The following is a 27,080-nucleotide window of genomic DNA, read 5'->3' on the forward strand; positions in this document are numbered from 1 at the left end:
TACTCGAGAATGTAATAGTTAAAATATATATTTAATAATATATATAATTTTATGAAAAATTAATAGAAGTAACTAAATAATATGTATCCAATACACAAATTGTAATATATATATATATAATTAATTAAAATTCTATAAAAAATAAACGATAAATAGTAACGAGCCGAGCTCGAGCTTCAAAATCTACTCACGAGCAAAGCTCCAGCTTTGAAAATATAGCTCGAAATGGGCCGAGCTTGAGCTTTGCGTAAGTTAAACGAGCCACGCTCGAGCCTAGTCGAGCTCAGGCTCGCTCGACTCGTTTGCACCCGCTATTTGTGATGTAATGGTCACGTTGTTTGTTGCTAACTCGAATGTCACAAATTCTTCCTACCTCCGGTTTTATGGTTATTTTTCAAGTTTTATCGCTATTATATTATGGTTATTTTTCAATATATAACAGTGAGAAAACTTGAAAAATAATCCAGCTCTTGCACGTTATTTGGGTTTTATGGTTATTTTTTTTTGTTTTTTCGCTTATATATATATATATATATATATAGGTGGGTTCTAGTGAAAACTCATCTTAAAGAGAAAAACTTAAAAACTCCTAAAACTTCTAAAACACTATTTTTAACTTTTTAAAATTTTTTTTTTGAAGTTTTTTTTTCCATTATTCTTATATGTTGTTATTGGTTCAAAAAAAAAAAAAAAAAAAAAAACTTGTCCGTAACCTCGTCGGTATAGTGCGCATATGTAATAGTGTGCATTGCATATATGCAAAAGTGTTTGTATTGCATAAAATACAACACTGTTGCACATATTTGATACACACCGTTGTATATATGCAATATAAGACTAATACACACATCGAATACGCATTAGTACGTATGTGTAATACAACATTAGCGCACATGTGCACCACATCGACTTTTGTTTTATTATTATTTTTTCCATATAATACAACACTACTACACATATACAATACACAAATATTGAATATATGCAATAAAACACTATTAAACTCAAAAATACATAGTAATACACATGTGTAATACAACGGTATCGCACAGTAATACGTATGTGCATTACAACGGTTTTTTTTATTTATTTTTTATTTTTTTTATTTTTTTTATATTTTTCGAGTAAAATATAAGAAAATATAAGAATAATGGCTAAAACAGAATTTTGAAAATATTTTTTTATTTTAATTAAAAATAATTCTTTAGGAGTTTTTAAGTTTTCTCTCTAAATGTGAGTTTTCTCTTGATCCTCTCCCGGGTTGGGTTCTAGTGAAAACTCATCTTAAAGAGAAAACTTAAAAACTCCTAAAAACTTCTAAAAAACTATTTTTAACTTTTAAATTTTTTTTTAAAGTTTCTTTTTTTCCATTATTCTTATATGTTGTTATTGGTTCCAAAAAAAAAAAAAACTTGTCCGTAACCTCATCGGTATAGTGCGCATGTGTAATAGTGTGCATTGCATATATGCAAAAGTGTTTGTATTGCATAGAATACAACACTATTGAACATATTTGATACACACCATTGTATATATGCAATATAAGACTAATACACACATCGAATACACATTAGTACGTATGTGTAATACAACATTAACGCACATGTGCACCACATCGACTTTTATTTTATTATTATTTTTTCCATATAATACAACACTACTACACATATACAATACACAAATATTGAATATATGCAATAAAACACTATTAAACTCAAAAATACATAGCAATACACATGTGTAATACAACGGTATCGCACAATAATACATATGTGCATTACAGCAGTTTTTTTATTTATTTTTTATTTTTTTTATATTTTTCGAGTGAAATATAACAAAATATAAGAATAATGGCTAAAATAAAATTTTGAAAATATTTTTTTATTTTTAATTAAAAATAATTATTTAGGAATTTTTAAGTTTTCTCTCTAAAGGTGAGTTTTCTCTTGATCCTCTCCCTATATATATATATATATATATATATATATATATATATGTATATATATATATATATATACACACCAAATTAAATAACTAGTTTTTGAAACTTATCAGTTATTCATTTGAGTTCCAACATTATGACTATAACATACTAATATAACCTTTAATGTCATGTTAATAAAAAAAACAACGTACAAACCACATAGTAGTAAAATAAGGAATTAGTTAGTAAGGTCTCTAGGCCGGTAAACGTACTGAATGCTTAACCAAGTACTATTCGTAAATTGTTCAACGAGAATTTTGTTAATAAACAAAACAAACGAAGCAAGTGTGACATACATAAAGTGTCACTAAAACCTAAATTTAGTGGCATAAATCATAAATGCCACTAAAAATGCGTGACAAGCAAATGTGACATACGCAAAGTGCCATTAAAACCTAAAATAGTGGCACAATAGCTAAATTCCATAAAAAAAGTGTGCTACTAAATGGCATTTTTTTTGTAGTGTTACATGCGTATATACAAACTATGACTTGTGATTAGGCATAGCTGATTTCTAGAAACTCGTGAAACTCATCAACTATTTGTAGTTGACTTGTTTTAACCTGCTTTTCAGGTGTAACAAAATTGGAAAATACATGATGATGTTCTACGTGTTACAGAATGTGGTCGATGCTTTGTGAATAGACGCAAATGTACTAGTAAGGAGTGGAATAGTTTAACAAACTGGTTTTGTATTGTATCACCTAGCTTGTAAATGAAGATAGTACAATGTAAGATATTGTAAATTAGTTTGTAATGTTTCTTTATATACAATGTGGTTGATACCATAGGTATCTGTTACATTCCCGTTTTACGCTTCCGCATTTGTTAGTCGGGGTGTGACAGGGAGCATGGCGCATACTTTGAGACTTGGCCCGCTTCCCGAGGTTAAATGTGTGAGAGTGGAGATGTTTTGGTGTGAGGAAAGTGAGATGCCGTTCACCCCTATTTATAGGCTGAAATTACAACCCGTCGCGTATCGCGATGACCTTTCTAAATGGTTATCGAGTAGCGCGATGAGCCATTATCTTTAAAGGCTGCCACGTGTTGACATATGGCATGCCACGCGTGTCACGTGGTGGGACAGCATCACTTCGCCGTGGAGGCTATGTCGCGTATCGCGACGGACTCTAGGGCTGGTCCATCGTGTAGCACGACACTACCCAAAATCTCGATTTGTGTGAGGCTCCATCGTTATTTCTATGGGCTATTCTATTTCCCATCGCGTGGCGCGATGGGTTTTGAAACTTAAATTTTCCATTTTAATCCTTAATTTTTCCAAAAATAATAAGGCGGCTCTCAAGCTGCTCGTGATGACGCGAGTGTGCGAAGTGCAAAGTGCGCCATCAAAGGGCCACCTTGCGCCCATCGACCGAGCCCGTGCTCGTGCCGTGCGCGTCGGGTGATTTGAACCCTTGATAAGACCAGTGGATGCATTTTGTCATATAAGATTATTATAATGGAAACTCTTTTCCTTATAAAGAGCTAACAAGTTTTGTAATTTATCAGTGTGGGAGGAATTTCTCTTTCCTAATAATACCCATGTGTAATGACTTCACTTTCTTCTTTCTTTCAATGGGATGAACTTTCTTATTTCCTTAACATGGGATGCTTTTATTTCCTTATCTCATTTTCCCAATACTTATCTTTAGAATATTTTTGATCCCTCATCTTTACTATTTTGTTATACTCGGTTCAAAATTTTCAGGATGTTATATCTTGAGGCAGTTTTTGAGGGTTGATATGAACGGGAAAGATCTTGAAGCATGGTTGGCAAGGAAAGGGTTAAGCGCTACCAAGTAGCTATTAAGGTTTGAATTTTTCTTTGATAGTTTCCGGTGATGGCATCTGTGCAATTGCTTGAACCTTTTCGGGGTTGGCCTTGAAGCCGTCTTTCGTAACAATGACCCCCAAAATTTTCCCATCTTCCATTCCGAATGAGTACTTTCTTGGGTTGTGTTTCATACTGATTTCTCTCAGTTTCATAATGCATATTCAATATCCCTGAGCATCTGGTCTTGCTCATAGCTTTTGATCACTAGGTCGTCCATGTATACTTCGAGTTTGTTTCCAATCTAGCCACCAAATTCTCGGTCCATTTGGCTCTGACACTGGCTCCTGCGTTCTTGAGGTCAAAGGGCATAATCTTGTAATGGAACGTTCCCTTTTTGGTGTGGTAGGCGGATTTATCTTGGTCGCTTTCAGCCATGTGGATCTAGTGGTTACCCTTGTAAGCACATAGAAAACACTCGAAGTGGAAGGGAGCTAGCACATCAACCTTCCGAATGATTTTTGGCGGTGAATAGCGGCCTTTGGGGTAGGTGATGTATATAAAAATATACATTTGTTAAGAATCAAATAATCTCCAAAATACCATCTTTTATCATATTATCTAGTTCAAATAGCTACTTATTATGTTAATTTTTATTTTCAAGCTTATTCAAGCCTCAAACGAAGAAACGAGTGGATACACGAAGAAAAATGAAGAAATTGTGTACCAGTCAAATCAACACACCCCCGTGTCTTACCTAGCACACCTCCGTGGTCGCATTTCCAAGAAAAGACAAAATCTGACGAAGCCAACACGGGGCCGTGTCTCACCTAGCATGGGGCCATGGTCACTTTTCCAAGAAAAGAAAAAAATTTAATGAAGCTAACACGAGGCTGTGTCTCACCTAGCACAGGGCCATGGTCACCTTTAAGAGAAAAAGACAAAATCTGATGACGTTGATACGGGGCCATGCCTCATCAAACATGCCCCAGTAAAAAGACAAAAAATATAAGAATCTGGCATCTAAAACGCACCCCGTGTCTGTGCCAACACGCCCCCGTGCTAAAGTATCATATGTACGATCTGACGAGAAATTAATGCACTTGGATAGCTGGACACGGGGGCGTGCCCAGTCACCCAGACAGTCTATAAATAGATTGCATGTTTCATTTCAATGGTGTGCTTGGAGAGGGTTAGGACGAGTTTCTCACTTAAAAACACTCACTTTATACTTGAATTGAAGATCCTTTGGAGAGTTTGAAGGCTTGGAGGTATCTATCTATCTATCTATCTATCTATCTATCTATCTATCTATCTATCTATCTATCTATCTATCTATCTATCTATCTATCTATCTATCTATCTATCTATCATCATCATTGAAGAAGGAGATTATTTCCCAATTTGGTTAGATTATCCTAGTTTAATCATCATGTATTTGTTATCTTCATCTTCTTTGATGTTCGCTATCATGCTCATTATGAGCTAAAAACTCCATTTACCATCTAAATTTATGAAGAAGCTTAATTCCAATTGATGATTATTTTGAATATGTGATCTAGTTTTTGCGAGGTACATGATTATTTTGCAATTATCCTTTGATGAGATATATTTTGTTATCATAATTCACTAATTGAAGATTGGTGATTAACACTCATTCATGATTCACTCATGTTATTCGAAACTAGGAATGATAAAAAAGAATATCTTGATAATTTATCCGAAACATATTTCCTTGTGTTGTACTTAGAAATGATGAAATACAAGTTATGATCAATTTCTCTAGTTTTGGTATTTCTGAAATAATATTGTTAACACAATTGAGTAGGTTGCCATGCTAATTAAAAAATCATATGTTAAAGGAATGTGTAATTATAATCTACTTAAATCAACCAAGGAGAGGTTATGTGAATAAACTATAATCACTCGAAGTTGTTAGAATTGGTATTTGAGAAATCGAAGTCAATCCTAATCTTTATACGTCATAAAAACTACTTGTTTACTTAAATTGACATTCTCGTGGTAGACATGAAGTTATGCATTCTACTTTCTTTTATGTCATAGGGTAATTTACTTAGGAATGAGGGATTATTCTATCTTATATTCTTAAAACAAGTTAATCACATATTCACCATATTAATCATCAAAGAAGATTTGAGTGGATTCTTGATTTAGATGGTAACATTCATTTATTGATTTTCTTGACTAAAATTCCTCAACTTCTTCACCTATTTTACTTTACTACAATTAGTCTAAAAACAACCTTTAATGATTATAACTTCCGGTTAATTTAGCACAAAGATTTATTAGAAATCATTCGTGTCTATGGATCGATACTTGGTTCTTACCAATACTATTCTACATATATGATAGGTACACTTTGTTGGTACATGTGTGTCAGTAGTTCATAGTCTAGCATTTGTAATCGAGTCTGTAATGCAATTATGTTTTGATTATGTTTATATTTGTAACACGCGAAGTTGTCAACAAGTTCGCTCTGGCGAACTTGTTGAATCAGCGAAGTTATTGACAACTTCGCCTATGGCGAAGTTGTCATGTTTATATACTGTTTCAGCCGAAACAGTTAGTGTTGGTCGTTTAGGGTTTTCGTTTCAGCTGTTCACTTCGTGTGTTACGTGTCATTGTCTGTAATAGTGACCTCGGGTCACGTGTTTGTTATCAATATAACGTGTTTGGTTTATTGCTTGTGTGTTCGATCTCTACATACTCTACACTCGTATCTACCTACGCAGGGATTCCGCACCTGCGTTGTTAGCGACATCCCGTGTACGATCCGTCCAGGAACCTACAATTGGTATCAGAGCCATCGGCTCGATTGTGAGGTTCGGGATTTCACGCGGGTGTAGAAAACGTCTCGTTTGACCTATTCGCGGGACGTGTTTTTGTTGGGATTGTGTTTTGCTCGTGCTTGACAGTCATTTTCAAGCCATTGCATTGATCGGAAACTGCTGGATTGACGAAATCAGATCTGAACAGTTTCCTTGTTCATCGGGCGAAGTTACCGTTCTTCGGGCGAAGTTACCATTCTTCAGGCGAAGTTGCCGTCACTGGAATTAGGGTTTCGGCGAAGATATAAGGATTAGCGAAGTTAACCACAACTTCGCTTACCTCATAAGTTCGCCTTAGCGAAGTTATCCGCAACTTCGCTTTCCACCCAAGTTCGCTTACCTCCTAAGTTCGCTCATTCTAAGCGAAGTTATTTTTAACTTCGCCAAGTCAAGCGAATTTAAGACCCAGCGAAGTTCTCTTTTCAGCGAAGTTAACTTTCAAGCGAAGTTATTCTTAACTTCGCCTACTGAGCTGTTTTAATATTTTTTTATTTTCAGGTTTTTCAGGTTTTCGCAAGGATGTCGTCAATTAACATCTCCGATTTGGTCAAGATGGAAGTAGAAGCGGGGTCAGCCACTAAGGCCCCGAGGTTGATGAAAGGAACTGACTTCGTGGCATGGAAGGACAGATTCATCCAATACATTAAATACCAGGATGCCAAAATGTGGGTGTGCATCCAGGATGGATATATCCCTCCAACTATGCAATACGAAGGCCGTGACGTGGTTAAGAAGTACAGCAAAATGGAGGACGAAGAAAAGAAAATGTATGAGGCTGAGAGCAAGGCCCATGCAGCTATAACAATGGCACTTCCTCAAGAGGTTCTCCACACTTTCAGAAAGTACACTTCTGCGAGAGAGCTTTGGGATGCTCTTGAAAATAGATTCGAGGGGAATGTGGGTATCCGTGCATCAAAGATCAAACTCTTAAAGACCCAGTTCTCCGTCTTCAAATTTTTGAAGAACGAATCACTGGATGATATTATCACCAGATACTATCATCTAATGACAGAGCTTAGCAATTATTCGATTGCCTATCGAGAAGAAGAGATTGTTGAAAAGCTTCTCGATGCTCTCCCACCGAAGTGGGAAATGTACACCGTTCTTATGAGGGAAGACAGAGACTTTCCAAATTATGATCTGGAAACAGCAGTAAACAAGCTCAGAACTTATGAGCTTAATATGGTTCGAAAAGAAACACCAACAGATCAGATACAAGACCCTGGTATGTATGGTGCAAAGGTTAACTCAGGCTCAAGTTCGAGGCCTGAATCTGCTGCTTTTTACTCGAAAGGGGAGTCAGGTCCTGACTCTTCTCATGAAGGAAACGTTTCTGTGAACATGAACGGTGATGTCTGTTTCGTTGCTGGAGGATCAAGTACTTCAAAGCCTCAAGCATCCTCAAGTGGTTTTTCTGCAAATGCCTCAAGCAATAATTATTCCAAGATGCCTATGAGTGTAAAATCTGCTGAAGAGCAGTTTGCAGTCTATGCATCATTTATTGCTTCCTACGAAAACTACATCCAGGGGAAGATTGTGGACCCTGCTTACTGGATGAGGACTACGACCAGATCGATGCTGATGATCTGGAGGAGATGGATTTGCAATGGCAAATGGCAATGATTGTGAGGCGTGTAAAACGGTTTATGAACAAAACTGGGAGAAAGTTTGTTGGTGGTAGGCCCGGGTTCGACAAATCCAAGGTAAGGTGCTATAATTGTCAACAGTACGGGCACTTTGCCAAGGAATGCAGAAATGAGAGGGTTGAACGAGGACAAGGTCGGCCTACACAACACTCTGGAGTTAACAGAGAGATTAACGCCATGTTGACCAGAGAGGCAGGTGAATACAACTGGAACCTGCATTCAAGTGGTTCTGGTGAGCAAGCGAACATGGCTGAGTCTGAAGTTGAAGAATGTGAGAAGGTTGATGGAAATGAGAAAGCTAATGAAGAAGAAACCGCTTTCATGGCAGATGACAAGGATAATCGCTCCGAGGTAAGTACTAAGAATATTTGTACTAGTTGTGAGAATTTGTCTGAGCAACTCACTACGATAACTGATCAGTACGTCCGTTTAGATGCTGATTTTAAAACTATTAAAGAAGATCACCATTTTACGAAAGCAAGAGAAACAAGTTATAAAATTAAAATAAAAGCATGTGAAAAAGACATTCAAAGCCTAAAAACTAAACTTGCTGAGAAAATTGAAATAATTGATCTTAGTTATGAAGTTTTAGAAGAAAAAACTAAATTGATTGCTGATCGGGATAAACAGATTGCTGACCACCAGGTGAAGGTGGTGGAACTGAACCGCAAACTTGAGCAGTTCAGGAATTCCTCGGCCATCCTTGATCACCTCGTGAGTGATCAAGGTACCTCTGCAAAGAGGGGAGGAATCGGATATCACGAAGTTCCACCACCCTTTAACCACAACTATACCTATAATCCGAGTGTTCAGAAATCTGTTGATTTCGAGGTTACTCAGACAACTCCAATCAAGATTACAAGGGTAGAACCAAGTGTTAGCTGTGGCGAAACGAGTTCGCCTGTTTCTAGTGTGAATATTTCTGTTTCGAGTCCAGTCTCATCGGATTCGGATAAGTTGTCCGAATCTGGTCAGACAAAAGAGAAAGTAGGGTTACCCAACGGTGGAGATAAAAATAAAATTTCTAAAAAGAGTTCTCCACTCAATCCGTACGTCCCACCTTACGTGAGACATACGGATGGTAACACTGCCTCTACATCCAAACCAACATTTGACAAGAAAATGGAGAGTCGATGTTGCTTTAGATGTAACAAGTTAGGATATCTAGTTGCAGATTGCCCTTTGAAGCCGAGATTCAGAGGTGTGAATCCAAATAAAACTGAGCATAAGCGTCATTTTGTTACTGCTAAAAATGAAAACTTTACAAAATGCAAAAATGTAAAGAATTCAAGTTTTCATAAAAACAAACCTCAGTTTTACAACCAAACCAGAAGATATAACACTTACAATTCACAAAGGTTTGGGAGGCTTTACCCTCAATATGTTAGGAGATTTCCTAACAGGACTTACAGAAATTATCCTGATGCTAACTTGAGAAAGCCAGGGTACGGGACGTATCGATCCAAGACCAATTGGTCTTGGGTCCCAAGATTCTAACTCTTTGTTTTATTGTGCAGGAACAGTTGAACAGGGCTGCCAACAATCTTTGGATTGTAGATAGCGGCTGTTCCCGGCACATGACAGGCAACAAACACTTGTTGCAAACCTGTTCAGGGAGCAAGAGTTAGTTTTGCTGGTGAGAGCGGAGGAAGGATTACCGGTAGAGGAACTGTGTCGAATGGGAGAATGACACTTGAGAATGTAAACTTTGTGGAGGAGTTAAAGCACAATCTGCTTAGTGTGTCGCAGATTTGTGATAAAGATTACACTGTCCATTTCACGAAGAATGAAGCGATAGTATTGAAGCCTGGTTTTCAGATACCAGACGAATGGATAGTAATGAAAGCTCCACGTGAAACAAATACATATGTGATGGACATGAGGTCTACTGAAATGGCCACCGGAGAATCTTGTTTAATGACAAAAGCAAGCGAATCAGAATCAGAATTATGGCACAGGAGAATGGGACATATTCATCTTCGGAAGATGAACTTCATTGTCAAGAATGGGCTTGTGATGGGCGTTCCCTTGAAAAGTTTTAACTTTGAAGACAAATGTATAGCATGCAAGAAGGGAAAGCAACACAAGAAATCCCATCTCACCAAGAAGATTAATTCTATTGCCGGTACTCTAGAACTACTTCATATGGATCTCTTCGGTCCAGTGAATGTAAAAAGTCTAGGTGGTACTTCTTACTGCTTGGTGATAACTGATGACTACTCGCGATACTCGTGGGTATATTTTCTGAAAACAAAAGACGAGACAACTCAGATGGTGAAGAATCTAATTACAAAAGTTGAGAACGTCATGAGTAAATCAGTTAAATACATCAGAAGCGACAATGGGACAGAGTTCAAGAACTTTGAAATGGAAATCTTCTGTCTTCAGAAGGGAATTGAACATCAATACAGCGCTCCGTATACTCCACAACAGAATGGAGTGGCTGAAAGGAAGAACCGAACGTTAATTGAAGGAGCCAGAACTATGCTGGCAGACTCGAAGCTTCCTGTGATGTTCTGGGCTGAAGCAGTTGCTACAGCCTGCTATGTTCTGAATAGGGTGTTAACCGTTAAGAGACTTGGAAAAACTTGTTACGAGCTTATGCACGGAAGGAAGCCCAACTTGTGCGGTCTTGAACCATTTGGGTCTCCTTGTTCGATTTTGAAGACTAATTCGAAATTTGGTGAAGTAGCCGATGAGGGAATCCTAGTCGGTTATGTTGTTGGGACTCCCAACAGACGGGTCTTCAATACGTCGACTTGCAAGGTGGAGGTGGTTTGTAACACCGACATTACTAGTTACCAACCGCCAAAACCAAGCAATGGACCTGCTGAGCTTTTCGACATGTTAAACTTTTTAAGTCGTTTAACGTACCTGATTTGGAAATTTCTGAAGAAGACGAAAGAGCTGTGACGAAGATGATACTTGATGAGGAAGAGAATCTATTGCAACATCAGATGTTTGAGAAATCTCAACCTTCCACATCAAACCCTATCGATACCCCTGCGGCCTCAACTGAAGATGAATTTATTAATCCTTTTCACTCTCAGCCAGAAACAACCATAGATGAGATCTCTTCAAATTTGGAAGATAATTTGCATGTTGGTGCTGTTCCGACCACGAGAATTCACAAAGATCACCCATTGGAGAATATTATAGGTGATGTGTCCTCCAGTGTTCAAACCAGAAGTAGCTTGAATGAGCACACATGTGTTTATACAAGCATTAAAGAAACGGGTATAATGAACGAATGTTTGTACTCCTGCTTTATAAGCCAAATTGAACCAAAGAACTATCAAATGGCTTTAAAGGACAGCTCGTGGGTCGAAGCCATGCAAGAAGAGTTGGCTCAGTTCAAGAAAATGGAAGTTTGGACTTTGGTTGAAAAACCAAAGAATGTGCATGCTATAGGCACAAAATGGGTGTTCAAGTGTAAGAGAGATGATAAGGGGATTATCGTAAGAAATAAGGCGAGGCTGGTTGTTAAAGGTTTTAATCAGCAAGAGGGTATTGATTACAATGAGGTGTTCGCCCCTGTCGCCCGGTTAGAAGCGATTCGATTGTTTTTGGCGTTTGCTGCATTTAAAAAGATGAAGGTATTTCAGTTGGATGTGAAGAGCGCGTTTCTAAACGGGAAAGTTGATGAGGTTGTGTATGTTGAGCAACCTCCGGGTTTTCCTGACCCAGACTTTCCTGATCACGTATACAGGTTGAGCAAGGCGTTGTATGGGTTACATCAGGCACCTCGTGCCTGGTATTCAACGTTATCAGACTACTTGCTGGAAAATGGTTTTGAAAGGGGATTGATCGACAGTACGTTGTTTGTGAAGAGAGAAGGATGTGACTTCCTGCTGGTTCAAGTCTACGTGGATGATATCATTTTTGCTGCATCAAGAGTATCCATGTGTCAGGATTTTGAGGCTGTCATGAAGAAACGATTCGAGATGAGTGCTATGGGTGAACTAACTTTCTTTCTAGGATTGCAGGTTGATCAGAAGAAGGACGAGATGTTCATTCATCAAACGAAGTACGTTCATGATGTGCTGAAGAGATTCAAGATGGAGGACAGTTCTCCATATGATACTCCAATCTGCGTCAATCACAAATTGGGTGCTGAATCAGATGGTGACGCAGATGTGGACCCAACTCTGTATAGGGCGATAATAGGTTCTTTAATGTATTTAACTGCTTCTAGGCCTGATATAATGTTTGCTGTTTGTCTTTGTGCTCGTTTTCAGGCAAACCCAAAGGAATCTCACATGAAAGGTGTGAAGAGGATTTTGCGGTATCTCAAAGGCAAGCCGAAACTAGGGTTGTGGTACCCAAAGGGAGGAGACGTTGAACTGGTGGCATATACAGATTCTGATTATGGGGGATGCAATCAGAGTCGGAAGTCAACAACAGGAGGCTGTCAGTTTCTTGGAGGAAGATTAGTTTCCTGGCAGTGCAAGAAACAGACATCAGTTGCAATTTCAACATGCGAAGCTGAATACATGGCAGCATCCAACTGCTGCTCTCAGGTTTTGTGGATTCAGCAACAATTACGCGACTATGGTCTGAATTTCTTACTCACTCCTATTTTAATTGATAACACTGCCGCCATCTCAGTAATTAACAATCCCGTGAAGCACAGTAAAACTAAGCATATTGACATTCGTCATCACTTCATACGGGATTGTGCTGAGAAGAAACTGATCAAGATCGAAAAAGTTGATACACTTGAAAATTTTGCTGACTTGTTTACAAAAGCGTTTGATAAATCCAGATTTCAAAACCTAATTGAGCTGAACGGGATGATCAATCCAGAGTAACCATGCCTTTGTGTTTATTTAAAAAAAAAAAAAAAAAAAAAAAAAATTTGTGTCATTATTGCTTAAAATTAGTCGGTTACCTCAGTTTGATGGACATATCCTCGGATATGTTTTGGTCCTCGTTTCGACTTAGAGAATGAGGTTAGCCATTAACCGGAAGACTGAAAGTGACCGGGGCAGTTATGACGTGTGTTCTTCAGTTGCTGAAAATTAGTCGGTCATTCTTAGTAAGAATGACACATACTTGTATGTGGTCGGTCCAGTTGATCCATTGGATCTTCAGGATTGCCGTTTACCTGACGACTTTGACGTGATCGGGGCGATTGAAATCAAAATTTTATTGGGAAATGAAATTACTTTTCAAGTCTAATACTTCGTAAGAAGTTCTTTGCTGTGTTTAACAGAAAATTGATCCAACCTTGGAAAATGATATATATACTGATTGTGTGTGCTTAACTAGTGAAGTTATTAGGCTTAAAAGGCTTTAGAACAGTCATTGTATGTCATGGTAATTTTTATGGTGCGTAAAAGTGTATGTGATACTAACTTAAACTACTCGAATTTACGTGGAAACTCCTTAAAAGTGTTGTATGTCTTCATACATATCTTTTCGAATGATAGGCAGAAAAGCGACTACCCAGTCATACACGAGCCCGTGAGTGTTCTGATTCCCGTAAAGGAAGCATTTCAAGACACTGCAGTGATCCAGATTCGGGACTTGCAGTGGTTTAGTACTCCGAAGTCTATAAGTATGTATGGTAAAAAAAAAAAAAAAAAAAAAAAGTGTATATTTTCAGTACTTATGAGTCATAGTCACAATCAAGACTTCTCAATTCGCGAGTAAGAAAAGAACGGGAAGCAGACAACGAGTATCTACAAGTTAATCAGACACTATGGGTCGAAGTTAATTCGGGGTGATTTGGGTATAGCCAAATACGCTTTGAGAATAGATAGAAGGCTTCATTATCTTTGAGTTGTTGCCTACTTAAAATTTTGAGCTCAACTGAACCTTAATCCGTATCACAGAAACGATGAAAACCATTTAAGTTATTTACATGCCTACAACCTGTTTCTCTATGTCATAATACAGCTAAACACGGATCCAAGTGACAGTCACGTAGTTAGTATGATTCCTGTTAGGATCTTTTCTAAAAACGTAGTGGTCCGTGACTAGACTGAAATTTGATCCCTTATTTCGTTAAATTTTTATAAGTTTTTCTATTTTCGTAGTTGTGTTATTGTAAAACTGGTTACTTGGACATGATCATTTTTTGTTTAACTCTTTTTGGAAGCTTCTAATGTTAAGTGCAGGATTCTTCAAACTTAAAGGGTTGATTTTGAAATTACGGGCGAAGTTGTTGAATTCGGCGAAGTTGTTATTAACTTCGCCTAGGCGAAGTTAAGCGTAACTTCGCCTGAACAAACTCAGCCCTATATAAGGACTTTTAAATCTGGAACAGTACCATATATTCTAAATTCCGGCGAACATAAAAATCAAAAACCGAATTATCCGGCGATCTTGTTTACCTTCCGTTTTCGATCTTTGATTTCAGTTTCTAGTGTTCATTGACGGTATGTGTTGTCAATATCATTCCCAAACTTACTCGTTCGTTATAGTTTTACCCGGTTCGAGACCTCGGGTCGTCGAACCTTCAAAACCTAGTTTTTCAACCGTGTATTACGTGTTCATGGACGACCCTTACGTCTCAAAATCATTAATCTATGCTGTTCTCCACTCCTAAATCGTCAAATCGTTGCGAAAACATCGGATCTAAACCTTTGAATCTGAACAGTCGCCGTTTCAGATTCAGGCGAAGTTAAGGTTTAGGCGAAGTTATCCACAACTTCGCCAGGAGATTAATTTCGCCTGTGGCGAAGTTATCCGTAACTTCGCCTTGAACTCAAGTTCGCCTGAGGCGATGTTGTGCCAAGGCGAAGTTATCATCAACTTCGCCTATACCAATTCACTTAACAGTTTTTAGACGAACTTACAGATGAAGCGAAGTTGTTCCCAACTTCGCCTCACCTTTAAGTTCGCCTGTACAGGTTTAATCACAACTTCGCACGTGGTACAAAGCGAACTTGTGAGTTGCTTAACTGTTCTCTAACTTGTTTTGTTTTGTGCAGATATGGCTGCTGTTGGAGGTGCTGGTGGTGACGACGGTGATGATCAACGACAATTCTTTCCAGCCCATAACCAGTATATCATTTTAGATCCAGACGCAAGAGGCGTAGAAGACTACAGGGAGATTATCACGTTTCTCCAGCGATCAAGAGTCTTTCATGCGATCACAAATGCACTGCCCATTTCTCTGCCTAACATTGAAGACTTTTGGCAGACAGTGTACTATGATTGCAGGCCTGAGCCTCCGGTGATGCGAGCAACCGTAAATGGTCATGACATACAGTTTTCCTCGGAAGATATACGGTTGGCTCTGCAGTTCGGTGAAGAAACAAGAGATGACCCAACGGAGTTCGTAGCTCCTTTCCGTGATTGAGCTTATTTGAGGATGGGTTATTCGGGTCCGCTGGGGGACTCGCAGAGGAGGAAAGGGTTTTTGCTGGATCAATGGCGCTTCCTGATGCATGTATTGATTGTATGCATGTCCGGCAGGAAGGCAGGAACAGATGGGATGGGCGCGACGATGCAGTCAGCCATGATAGCGCTGACTTACAACCGCCGATATTCTTTTAGTCAGCTGATATTCTACGAGATCGATCGTCAGAGAAGGGCTGTGGCGCGCGAGCGATTCACTATGTATCCTCGTTTCTTACAGATGATTTTGAATCATGTCGCTCCGTCGCTACCGCAGAGACGCCCGATTAGATACGTCGAATGCGTGACGAAACGTATCTTTGCTCAGTGCCGCACTTCGAGCACTCGTAGCAAGCCTGAGCTGCGTCCCAGGCATACTCCATTATTCGGGTATCTCATCAATCCGGAGTATGTTCCTGCAGGAGGGGACGAGTTCAGAGACCCGCAACCACATCAGGCGGCAGCACCACATGCTGTATCAGCTGCGCCTGTTGTATCTACTATTGCCTCTGCTGCTGTGCCAGCTGCGGTATCTCATGCTGTGTCTACTGCTGAAGACGTTGATCTTGATGCTGCCTTTGGCGGACATGGTTTGTTTGATATGGATGTCTCGGGTCCTCAGTTTATGGATGTTACTAGAGCAGTTACTTCGGTAGCTGACTCCGATCTAGACGAAACGTTTGCTGAAGCGAGACGACTTATGGTGTCTCGGGAGAGAACTACGGGAAAGAGGCCGAGAACTGTAGACGAGGATGAGGACGAAGTTGATGAAGAGGAGGCAGTGCAGATTGTGCTCAGACGTTCACGAAGAGAACGGACAGGTATGGGTTCCGGAGCTGGAGAATCTTCGAGGCTGGTACGTTTTGCTCCACCTGCCTTGTCCGGTATGTCTCTTATTCCTTCCACAGCACAGGTTACTGCTGTCGAGACGTCGGCCCCAGCAATTGTGTCTCTACCACCCCAACCGCTTAATCCACCGGTGGTAGTTGCACGCTTTGTTGAGTCGACCATCACTACTACTGCAGGGTTACCAAGTGTACCACCTGCGGTCACTTCTGATGCTGATGTCCCGCCAACTCCAACGCATACTTCAGATTCCGAGAGGATTACATCACTAGAGCGGATTGTTGCTGATCAGACAAAGACCATTCAAAGCCTAGTGGAATCCAATCGACTACAAGCAGCCCTCCTGGTTGAACACGGAAAAGTAATAGATGCCTTCAAGGCATTCTTGGCATCTCAGGGGGAGAAGACTTGTAGGGGAGATGAGTTGAGGACGAAACGGAGAGAAGATCATGACGATGATCCCAATGCACCGGAAGGTGTAGGTGGTGAGCTGCCAAGAACCTCTCAGGCTCTTGGGGCTTCCACAGCTGAGGGGGAGTCTACAAATGCAGCTGGTGACGACGTGGTAGCGGTTGATGATGATGCTGATATTGAAGATGTTATCGACGCATTGAAAGAGTTGGATGAGGAGGATGATGAGTTTATGATTGAAGATGATGTGCTGCCAGTTGATGAGATCGAGAGGATTGGAGAGCAGATTACGGTTGAAAACGTGATAGAGGAAGGGGAGATTGTTGATGACTCCGTGGAACACGAGATTCCGGAGGTTGAGAGACCAGAGTTGGGTGATGAGAACGCGAAGGAAGATGCTGAGTGGGAGGAACAACCGAAATGGAAGGAGGGTTGTGCCCACTGGTTCGTAAAGACGAAGAAGCCGGCGGTCCCTAAGATGTTCAGAAAAAGTTACAATATTAAGGGATACGCGGAAGCCAAGAAAGGTATTATCTGCTGGTTATACGACGAGCAGCTGCGGCTCTTCGTGATCAAGAGATACGATGGCATTCAGTACGTCCAGAGAAAGTTGAGATCTCTAAACACACTGCCAGAATGTGAAGTAAAAGATTTAGCCAGATTAGGATTGATAAACAGAAGTGAAGACAACATGGCTAGAATCATTGCGAAGATCGTGTGGAAAGAGTGCGTTAAAGAGAAAAAGTTTGAGCTATTGAAACCACAAAAGGGGAAACTTGTCGAAGACAAGGATAGAGGTCTGAGAGTTGATGGAAAACCTTGGATGGTAATGAAATACAAACCGATCCGGTGCCTTAAAGAAGTACCGATGAAGTTCATGCCCAAGGACGTGCTCAAAGATCTAAAATGGTGGTACGTGGATTGTGAGACAGCTGAGGCGGTAATGGAAGATGAGGATGAACAAGAAGTACTTCGGGTTTACGACCCGATGCATCTTGTTAATCTATCGCAGGCTGATCTGAAAGTGCTCAACGAGAAGAAGATCTTCTACATTCCTGCTTGGAAGGATCAAGCTAGGAAATATCAACGGGTGGTGTCGGTATGTGTTAGAGAAGGGGCGCATGCGTAGAGATGCAAGATTACAAGACTCAAGATTTGAAGATCAAGATATGAAGCTACTGCCAAGGGGGAGTCTGTTGGTACATGTGTGTCAGTAGTTCATAGTCTAGCATTTGTAATCGAGTCTGTAATGCAATTATGTAATGATTATGTTTATATTTGTAACACGCGAAGTTGTCAACAAGTTCGCTCTGGCGAACTTGTTGAATCAGCGAAGTTATTGACAACTTCGCCTATGGCGAAGTTGTCATGTTTATATACTGTTTCAGCCGAAACAGTTAGTGTTGGTCGTTTAGGGTTTTCGTTTCAGCTGTTCACTTCGTGTGTTACGTGTCATTGTCTGTAATAGTGACCTCGGGTCACGTGTTTGTTATCAATATAACGTGTTTGGTTTATTGCTTGTGTGTTTGATCTCTACATACTCTACACTCGTATCTACCTACGCAGGGATTCCGCACCTGCGTTGTTAGCGACATCCCGTGTACGATCCGTCCAGGAACCTACACACTTGCCTATATGTGTGTGGTTCAGTCGTAGTAGAAATCATTTTTTTATAACTTTAAAACACTGTCTTGCGTGAAATAAATCAACATTTTATTTACAACACTCACATTACTTAACAAGTTTTTGGCGCCATTGCTGGGGACACGGTATAATTTTCTAAGAATGATCCAAGTTTTATTTTAACCGTTGTCTATACTTAGTAAAAACTAAAAAGTTTAATCTTCATCATTTTTTAGCTTAATTTTTAGTTTAGTTTTACATAGTTAATTTCTTTCATCTATTTTCCTATGTCATGAATGTCCTCTACACCCACATCTGAGTTTGTTTCACCAGTTTCGGATCCAAACAACTTTTTCATCGAAGAATACGTGACCGGGCGAGAGAAGTAGCTGAAATAATCAAGAATAAGTCATTGAGCAACATGACATCGAAAGAAATCGAACATAACACATGATGGCAGAACCAAAAAATGAACCAAACATGAGCCAATATGCCAGACCAACTCTCGAAGGCTATGGTGATGTGCGTCGGATATGTCTAAAAGAATGACCCACACAACTAAGCTTTAAATTTAAAACGAAAATCCTAAAACCACAAACAACGGACAAGTGTACCTATCGCAAGTAGTATAGACCTAGGAAGTCCGAGTATCGAACACGAGGACACGTAAGGACACAAATGATCACTAACCCTAGACAAGACCTACCTAAGAATAATATTTAATTGATTTTTAACTTTTCTTTTTATAAAATGACTTAACTGGACTAACTGGACTGGCTGACACAAGTTACCAAAAATAGAAAACTTAACAGAAAAATAAATGTGTTGACTTCGGATGGAGAAAAACGTCTACCTAGGTTTGAATCAAATTGTAGGCCTAACAAGCAAATGGATTGGATGATATCAAGATACCGGTTCCTAAAGATGACACGTCTAAGGATCGTTAGGGCTCACTGGATTACCTCTCGGTCTCACTCAAAAAACCCTAACTACTCTTAATCGGCTAAGACAACCAAACCGGGAAATAATTGTTAACGTGTTCTAATGTTGACTCACCTCTCGGTCTCACCAACACTCGATCCTAATGGTAATGAATACTACACAATCAAGGATAGAGGAACAATTCAACTTAAACCAAATAGATCAACTAGTCGCTCAAAACACCTAAACCGGACAAGAAACGAACTCACTCTCGCGCAATTCTAATTCTAGCATGCAAAGGCAATGAGACAACCTTAACTTCTTATCAATTCTTGCTCTCTAAGAAGGTGTTTAACCACTGTACTTTAACCACAAATTCATGCAACAAAACCCTACGGTTGTACCTACTGCAAACAAACCCTAAAAACAAAGTTTAGAATCAAACAAGCACCGATCAATCAATACAAAACTAATCAACCAACGCAAGGAGTTTAAGCAATGAACTACCAAAATTTCCAGCCCTTAAACACAACCTATTTCATGTCTAAATCAAACTTTACAATAACAATTAAAGTCTGTTAATCAAACATTCCATAAAACTCATCAAACACTAGCAATTATCATCATTCCTAGGTAGAACCGACAAGATTAGCCTAGCATAATATTTGGACAGCAGCTATTGATTAATAAAAACTTCAAATACGTCATACCAATCATCATAACAATCATTCAACAATCAATACTAATCAATAACAAGTCAATCTTTCAAGTAATTGCAAAACTAGTTAACAATTTAGCAAGAACAATAAAGATGATGAACAATGTTAACAATGAAAGGATATGTAGATGATTCTTGGCTGCTCTTGGCTGTAATGGATGATGAAAAACTTCCCTGAGCCTTTGTTTCTTGCCTCCTTCTTCTTCCTAGCCGCCACAAGCTTCAAAACCTAGCCACCAAAAGCTTTTTTCCTTCTTTCTTCCTTTGCAGAGTTCCGATCGGACTAGGGCTGCCCACTTAGGGTTTTTATTTTTTTTGTTATATTATGATTAGTGTAAGACTTGGGCTTATATAACATGTAATCGGGCTGGGCTTTGAGCTTTGTCTTGAAATCATATGCGTAAAAGACCCGTAAGCTCCTCGAAAAGTCCGGTTTCTTCATTCTTTAACCCTTAGCCTACAAGATAATTAAAACTATGTAAAACCTATATAAAACAAGTTAAAATACATAAAATATAATATAATAACGTAGATAAAAGGTGCGGAAAATAAGTGTGTTTTACAACACATCATATGGCAATGGTGTGGTTCCACCCGAAATCACCGAAAATTTTGAAATCAAATCTAGCACCATTCATATAGTAGAAAACTCGGTACAATTTCATGGGCTTCTCGATGAAGACCCCATTTCTCATATTTCTCCATTCCCACAAATCTGCGGAACCTTTAAAATCCAAAACTGTTCAGAAGATCAAGCAAAACTCAAACTCTTTCCATTCTCTCTCAGAGAACAGGCTTTAGACTACCTAGAATCTCTTCCATCAGGATCCATCACCAATTAGGACCAGATGCCATAACATTTCATTCTTAAATACTTTCCACCTAACAAAATTGCAAAGTATCGAGCCAGCATCAATGGATTCAGAACCGATGATGAATCACTACATGAAGCTTGGGAGAGATACAAGAGTCTTCTAAGAAGATATCCAAACCATGGATTAAACTTGTGGCTATAAGTCCAAACTTTCTTTGATGCACAATCCAGCCAGAACAAGCAGGCAATTGATCAAATCGCCGGCGGTGATCTAGGATCCAAACCTCCAATGAAGCATTCGAAATCTTAGAGAAGGTAGAAAATAAGAGCTTCACTTATAATCCACCTCGATCTACTCCATCCCATAAAGGAATGCACCACGTAGATTCCAGCACTCTTGTCACAACATAGGTTGAAGCTTTTCCCAAGAAATTTGAATAGCTACAAACCGAGTTGTAACACCTGTGGAGGATCACATAAAACCAATGAATGCAAATAGTCCTTATGTCCGTGGAAGAAATCAATTTCGTAGCGCCAAAACAACGCTTTCAGCAACAACTACAATCCAGGTTGTAGAAACCATCTGAATGTCGGTCGAAAGGACGGAGGTAATGGTCAATCCATACCAGAATTTGAAAAAAGATCGATGAATCAAACATATCAACCTAAACCTCAATTTCAAGAATAAAGTTCTAGTAGCAATCAATTCCAGAACACCTCAAGAATTTAAGAAATGCTAACTCAGATCATGGCCAAAACCACTGAAGCAGAAAAAAGAGCCGACTTAAGGGCCATTGAAATCAACGGAGTATTAATGAAGCATGATGCTGATCTCAAAAGCCAACAAGCGTCTTTACAGAATTTAGAAACCCAAATTGGACAAATTGCCCGCTAATTATCTAAAAGACCACTCGGCACCCTTCCAAGAAACACAATCACAAATCCAAATGCAACAGCAAATGCTGTTAGCCTAAGAAATGGCAAAACCACTACTGTTGACTCACCAACTTTAGAACCAGTCACATAAAAAGAAGTTCCTGAGAATGTGCAAGAAAGGCTAGACCCAGCAGGTACCGCACAACCAAAGGAACCACTTAGAACGTATGTCCCACCGATTCCATACCCTGGTTGTCTGAAGAAGGAAAGACTGAAAAAGCAATTACGAGAAGTTTCTAGAACTTATGTCCCACCGATTCCATATCCTCGGGGTATTGTTGAAAACATGCTTGCCAAAATTGACAAATTTTTTTCTCAGTAGATTTTGTAATTCTTGATATGGATGAGGACAAAAGTGTATCTCTGATTTTAGGTAGACCCTTTTTGGCCACTACAAAGGCCCTCATTGATGTTTGCACCGGCAAACTCACACTTAGGGTAAACGATGAGGCTGTTAGTTTTGACGTAGGTAAATCTATGTAGCACCCACAACATCATGATGACACATTATATTGTATTGATATTATTGATTCCATCGTGAGTTATTATATGAGAGAGTCGTCCATCTCCAACGCACTAGAAACATAGATCATAGCCTAAACTATTACTGAGCCCATTCCAGAACAAGAAAATCATACTGCAGACAACATCGGCCAAGAAGCACCAGAAGTCATCAATGAAATCATGGAATGTAATGAAAAAGCCAAACCTTTCATAGAGGAACCGCCAGCCTTGGAGTTAAAAGAACTTCCAAATCATCTAGAATATGGCTTTCTTGAAAAAGACTCTCAACTTCCTGTAATTATTTCATCCCACCTTGCCAAAGATGAAAATGACAGACCGCTTAAGGTCTTGAAACACCATAAGAAATCCATAGAATGGAAGATCATGAACATCAAGGGCATAAATCCTCCTTTTGTACTCACAAAATCTTCATGGAGGAAGACTAAAAACACATGGTCCAACATCAAAGGCGTTTTAACCCGAACATGCAAGATGTGGTGTAGAAAGAAGTTATCAAACTCCTTGATACCGGACTAATCTACCCAATCTCATAATCACCTTGGGTTAGCCCAATTCAAGTTATACCCAAAAAGGGAGGAATAACTATAGTAATGAACGAGAAAGACGAGCTAATTCCGATGAGAACCATCACAGACTGGAGAGTATGCATTGATTATCTAAAGCTTAAAGATGCTACAAGAAAAAATCATTTTCCAATTCCTTTCATTGATCAAATGCTTGAGTGATTATCTGGAAAAATGTTCTAATGTTTTCTTGATGAAGTCTCTGGATACTTCCAAATTCCTATTTCTCTAGAAGATAAGAAGAAAACCACCTTTACATGTCCTTATGGCACCTTTGCCTATCGAAGAATGCCTTTCGGACTATGTAATGCTCAAGCCACATTCCAACGATGCATGGTGGCTATCTTTCATGAAATGATCAAACAATCCAAGGAAGTTTTCATGGATGACTTCTCCGTGTTCGGAGATTCGTTTGATCATTGCCTCAAAAACCTAGATAAGATGCTGACTAGGTGTGAAGAAGTTAATTAAGTACTCAACTGGGAAAAATGCCACTGTATAGCCAAAGAAGATATTGTTTTCGGTTACAAAATCTCTCAGTCGGGACTAGAAGTTGATAGAGTAAAAATAGAAATCATTTCTAACCTTCCACTACCAACTTCTATCAAGGCCATTAGAAGTTTTCTAGGTCATGCAAGTTGTTATCGTCACTTCATTAAAGATTTTTCAAAAATCGCTCGACCTATGACTAAGCTTCTTGAAAAAGATGCACAATTCATCTTCTCTAAAGAATGTGTTGAAGCATTCAACATCTTAAAAGACAAACTTGTCAACGCATGTTAGATCATATACCTCTATAGCTATATTCACATTTAACCGTCAAAATTCCTTTAAATTCTCACAAGTCATTTCTTATACCTTCGTGACAAATCCTTTAAAGTTTCATTCAAATTCATGATCATTTAGACATTCAAATTGTCAAATTACCAAAATGGTTGTTCTTAGCGCATATGTTATACTCACGCATATGTTTCTCACGTATAACATATACGGCGCATAACATATGCGCCGTATATGTTACATGTTGAAACATATATGTTGAAAATAACATATACGTTGTTCGTGATATCCGTTGACCATCAGTTGATCATTACATATACGTTGAACTTCTTTTGTTCTACATATCCGTTGAACTAATTCTCAACACATATCCATTAACCATCATATCCGTTGAATTTGGTGTTATCCCACATTTGTTGTTTCATCATGAACAATTTAAATGCTTTCGTGTCTCAACCCTCTGCTTTGCTTCAGAACATTAATCTAGAGAATGATATGGGGACGTCAAACAAACCTCCAAAGCTTTTTCGTATGGAAGACTATCCCTCATGGGCCGATAAGTTTGAAACTATGTTCAGGCTTTAAACTATGAGACGTGGACTGCTGTTGAAGAAGAGTATGTCATTCCTAAGAATAAGAATGGTGAAAATTATCGGTTGTCACAAATTGCAGAAGGTGAAAAAGCTTTGTTCTTAAAAGAAAAGAAAATATTAAACCTCTTTCAATAAGCCATCAAAGCTGAAATCTTTCAGTTGTTACAGCACAATGGTTCATGTTACTCAATTTGGCAAGCATTGTTGAACAAAGACAGAGGAAACCTTGATATGAGGGAGAGTAAAATGGCGTTATTCAAGAAAGAATTTGACATATTTACTCAAGTCAAGGGAGAATCGTTTGCATAATTGATTGACATATATTGTTATCTGGTGAATGAAATGAAGAGGTTGAAAATTGATAAGCCTGATTACGAGTACATTGATAAGCTTGCTGAGATGCGCTACCAGAAGAATGGGGTACATTTATAATGATTCAGCAATCAAACCCAGTTGCATATGCTCGTCTTAATCTAGAAAGTTTTATTGAGAAGCTTGAAGCTCATGATCTGGAGCTTAGGCAGAAGCAAAAGATGAAAACAACTGCTGTATCACAAGATGTTGGATTGTACTACAAAGGTTCACAATCAGGTGTATCTTCTAATCCCAAGATTCCAACAGCTTTTTGTGCTGAACAGACTGGACAAGCCTTTGTAACTAGTGTACCTGCTACTTATGCTACTCTACAATATAGTAGTAGCTACTCGAGCACTATTCCAGTATCTCAAGCTTCTAACACACAAGACCCTGATGTTCTACAGTGCAATATTGCTGTAAACTTGAAGAAAACAGGAGGCCTAACCACTGAAACAGTTAAAGAACATATGGCATTTTTGGGCTTAGTTCTGGAGTCATATGAATACTTGGTTGCTGGTTGGATTGGAAACTATAACATGACCAAAGAGGATTAAGATCAGATTAACCTGGAAGAGTTGGAAATAATTGATATTCATTGGTGTATGGCTAGTGTGATCAGAAGAGCTCAACGCTTCAAGGAGATTACTGGAAGGAATGTGTTAGATGGATCTACATCTAAATTTAGGATTTGATAAATCCAATGTTAGATGTTTTCAATGCAAAGAAAAGGGATACTTCAAATGGGAGTGTACAAGCAAGAATGTAGATGATAACGCTGCAAATCCGTTTGGAAGGGATTATTACAAGCATGCCATATATCATTATACTTCTCATAATGTGGCTGATTCTTCCAAAGGCAAGAAACCGTCAGAAGCCTCTACATCACAACAAAAGGCTGCTACTGCACAGATGGAAAAGGGATTCAACTGGAATTCAGTGTTTTAGGCTAATGTAGCAGAAGTTTTTGAGGATAGTGGAAAGGTTGAGATGGTTGAAAATAAGGAAGAAGTTAAGATGGTTGAAAGTCTTGAAGACAAATTGTTTGTGAAAGAGAATTTGGATAAAGTGTTGAAGGTTGAGAACAAACAGAGTGACAAGGTTGATCAAATTGATTTTGATGATGAACTTCCAAGAACTTATGACAAGATTCATATGGTTCCTTCTGATTATCTTACACCATTATTTCCTCCTGATATATTTAAAAGTTTTTCATATTGGTTTAATGGCGAGGAAGTACCACATGGTAAGATTGATTTTGGAGAGGAAGACAAGTGGATGAATCAGAAGTCAAGGAGTAAGTAAAGTTGAAGATTCAAATGGGAAGTTGGTTGATGGAATCGTTGAAGACACAACTGATGAAGAGTCAAAAGGTTCAAATGAAGAACCAACCGATCATGCATTCATGGCTAACTAGGTAACTCTAAACTCAAATTTGTGTGAAAAATGTGAGTTGCCATGTTATGAATGTGATTTTAAAGCTCTTGAAATTAAAGAGTTGAAAAGGCATTATGACAAAGCATTATTAGATCTTAATAAAGTTAATGAGGCATATATGAAACTTCAAACGTGTGAAAAGAATTTGTGGGGCTAAGATTCTACAGGATAAAAAGACCATGTCAATGTTAAAACACATGGTTGAGGACAAACAAATTACCATCAACGGACATATAGATGAGAATGCAGCACTCAAACTTGAGTTACAAACACTCAAGATTGAGACTGAAAGAGTTATTTTAAATTAGTGAGTTATGTTGCATCATCTTATGTTCTCAATCACATTATGCCTAAAAATTCATCAAAATAAAAGGATGATGTGAATTAGAACATAAAATCTAATGAGGATTATCATGTTGTGCCTCCACCTATGTGGAATGCGTATATTCCCATGAAACCAAAAGGTTTCTAAAAGGCATTAAATGTGTAAATCAACGCTCCACTTAATGATACAACAAAGTCTGATGATGATAAGTGTGTTGCCTCTGAAAAGACTGAAAATGAAAGTTCTGGCTGTGATATGTCAACTGGAATAAAAGTTGCAGAGTCAGTGTTAACCGAGGAAAAGGTTAAAGATCATGGTTTGGGAAAAGAAAAGTGTGTTGATTTGAAGAGATTGGCTAAAAAGAGTTTTTATAATAAGCAATCTCATCGAATCAAACCAACACAAGTGAAAAAGATTGTGTTCGTTCATGGTAAAACATCTGAGTCTGAGAAAGAGGCCGTCTTCAGAAATCAGTCAAATCAAGAGTTTTATCATCTGAAGGCCGAGCGTGATAAGGCTGAAACGACCTCTCAGATCAATAAGTTTGTTTATCGGAGACGTTGTTTTAATTGTAATGAAGTTGGACACGTATTTTATGCATGTCCCAATTGATTCAAACATGATCACGCTCCGCCTC

This window comes from Bidens hawaiensis, unplaced genomic scaffold, assembly GCF_021521415.1.
Source record: "Bidens hawaiensis isolate Kalapana, Puna unplaced genomic scaffold, B.hawaiensis_p1.1 tig00006521_1, whole genome shotgun sequence".
Classification (NCBI taxonomy): domain Eukaryota; kingdom Viridiplantae; phylum Streptophyta; class Magnoliopsida; order Asterales; family Asteraceae; genus Bidens; species Bidens hawaiensis.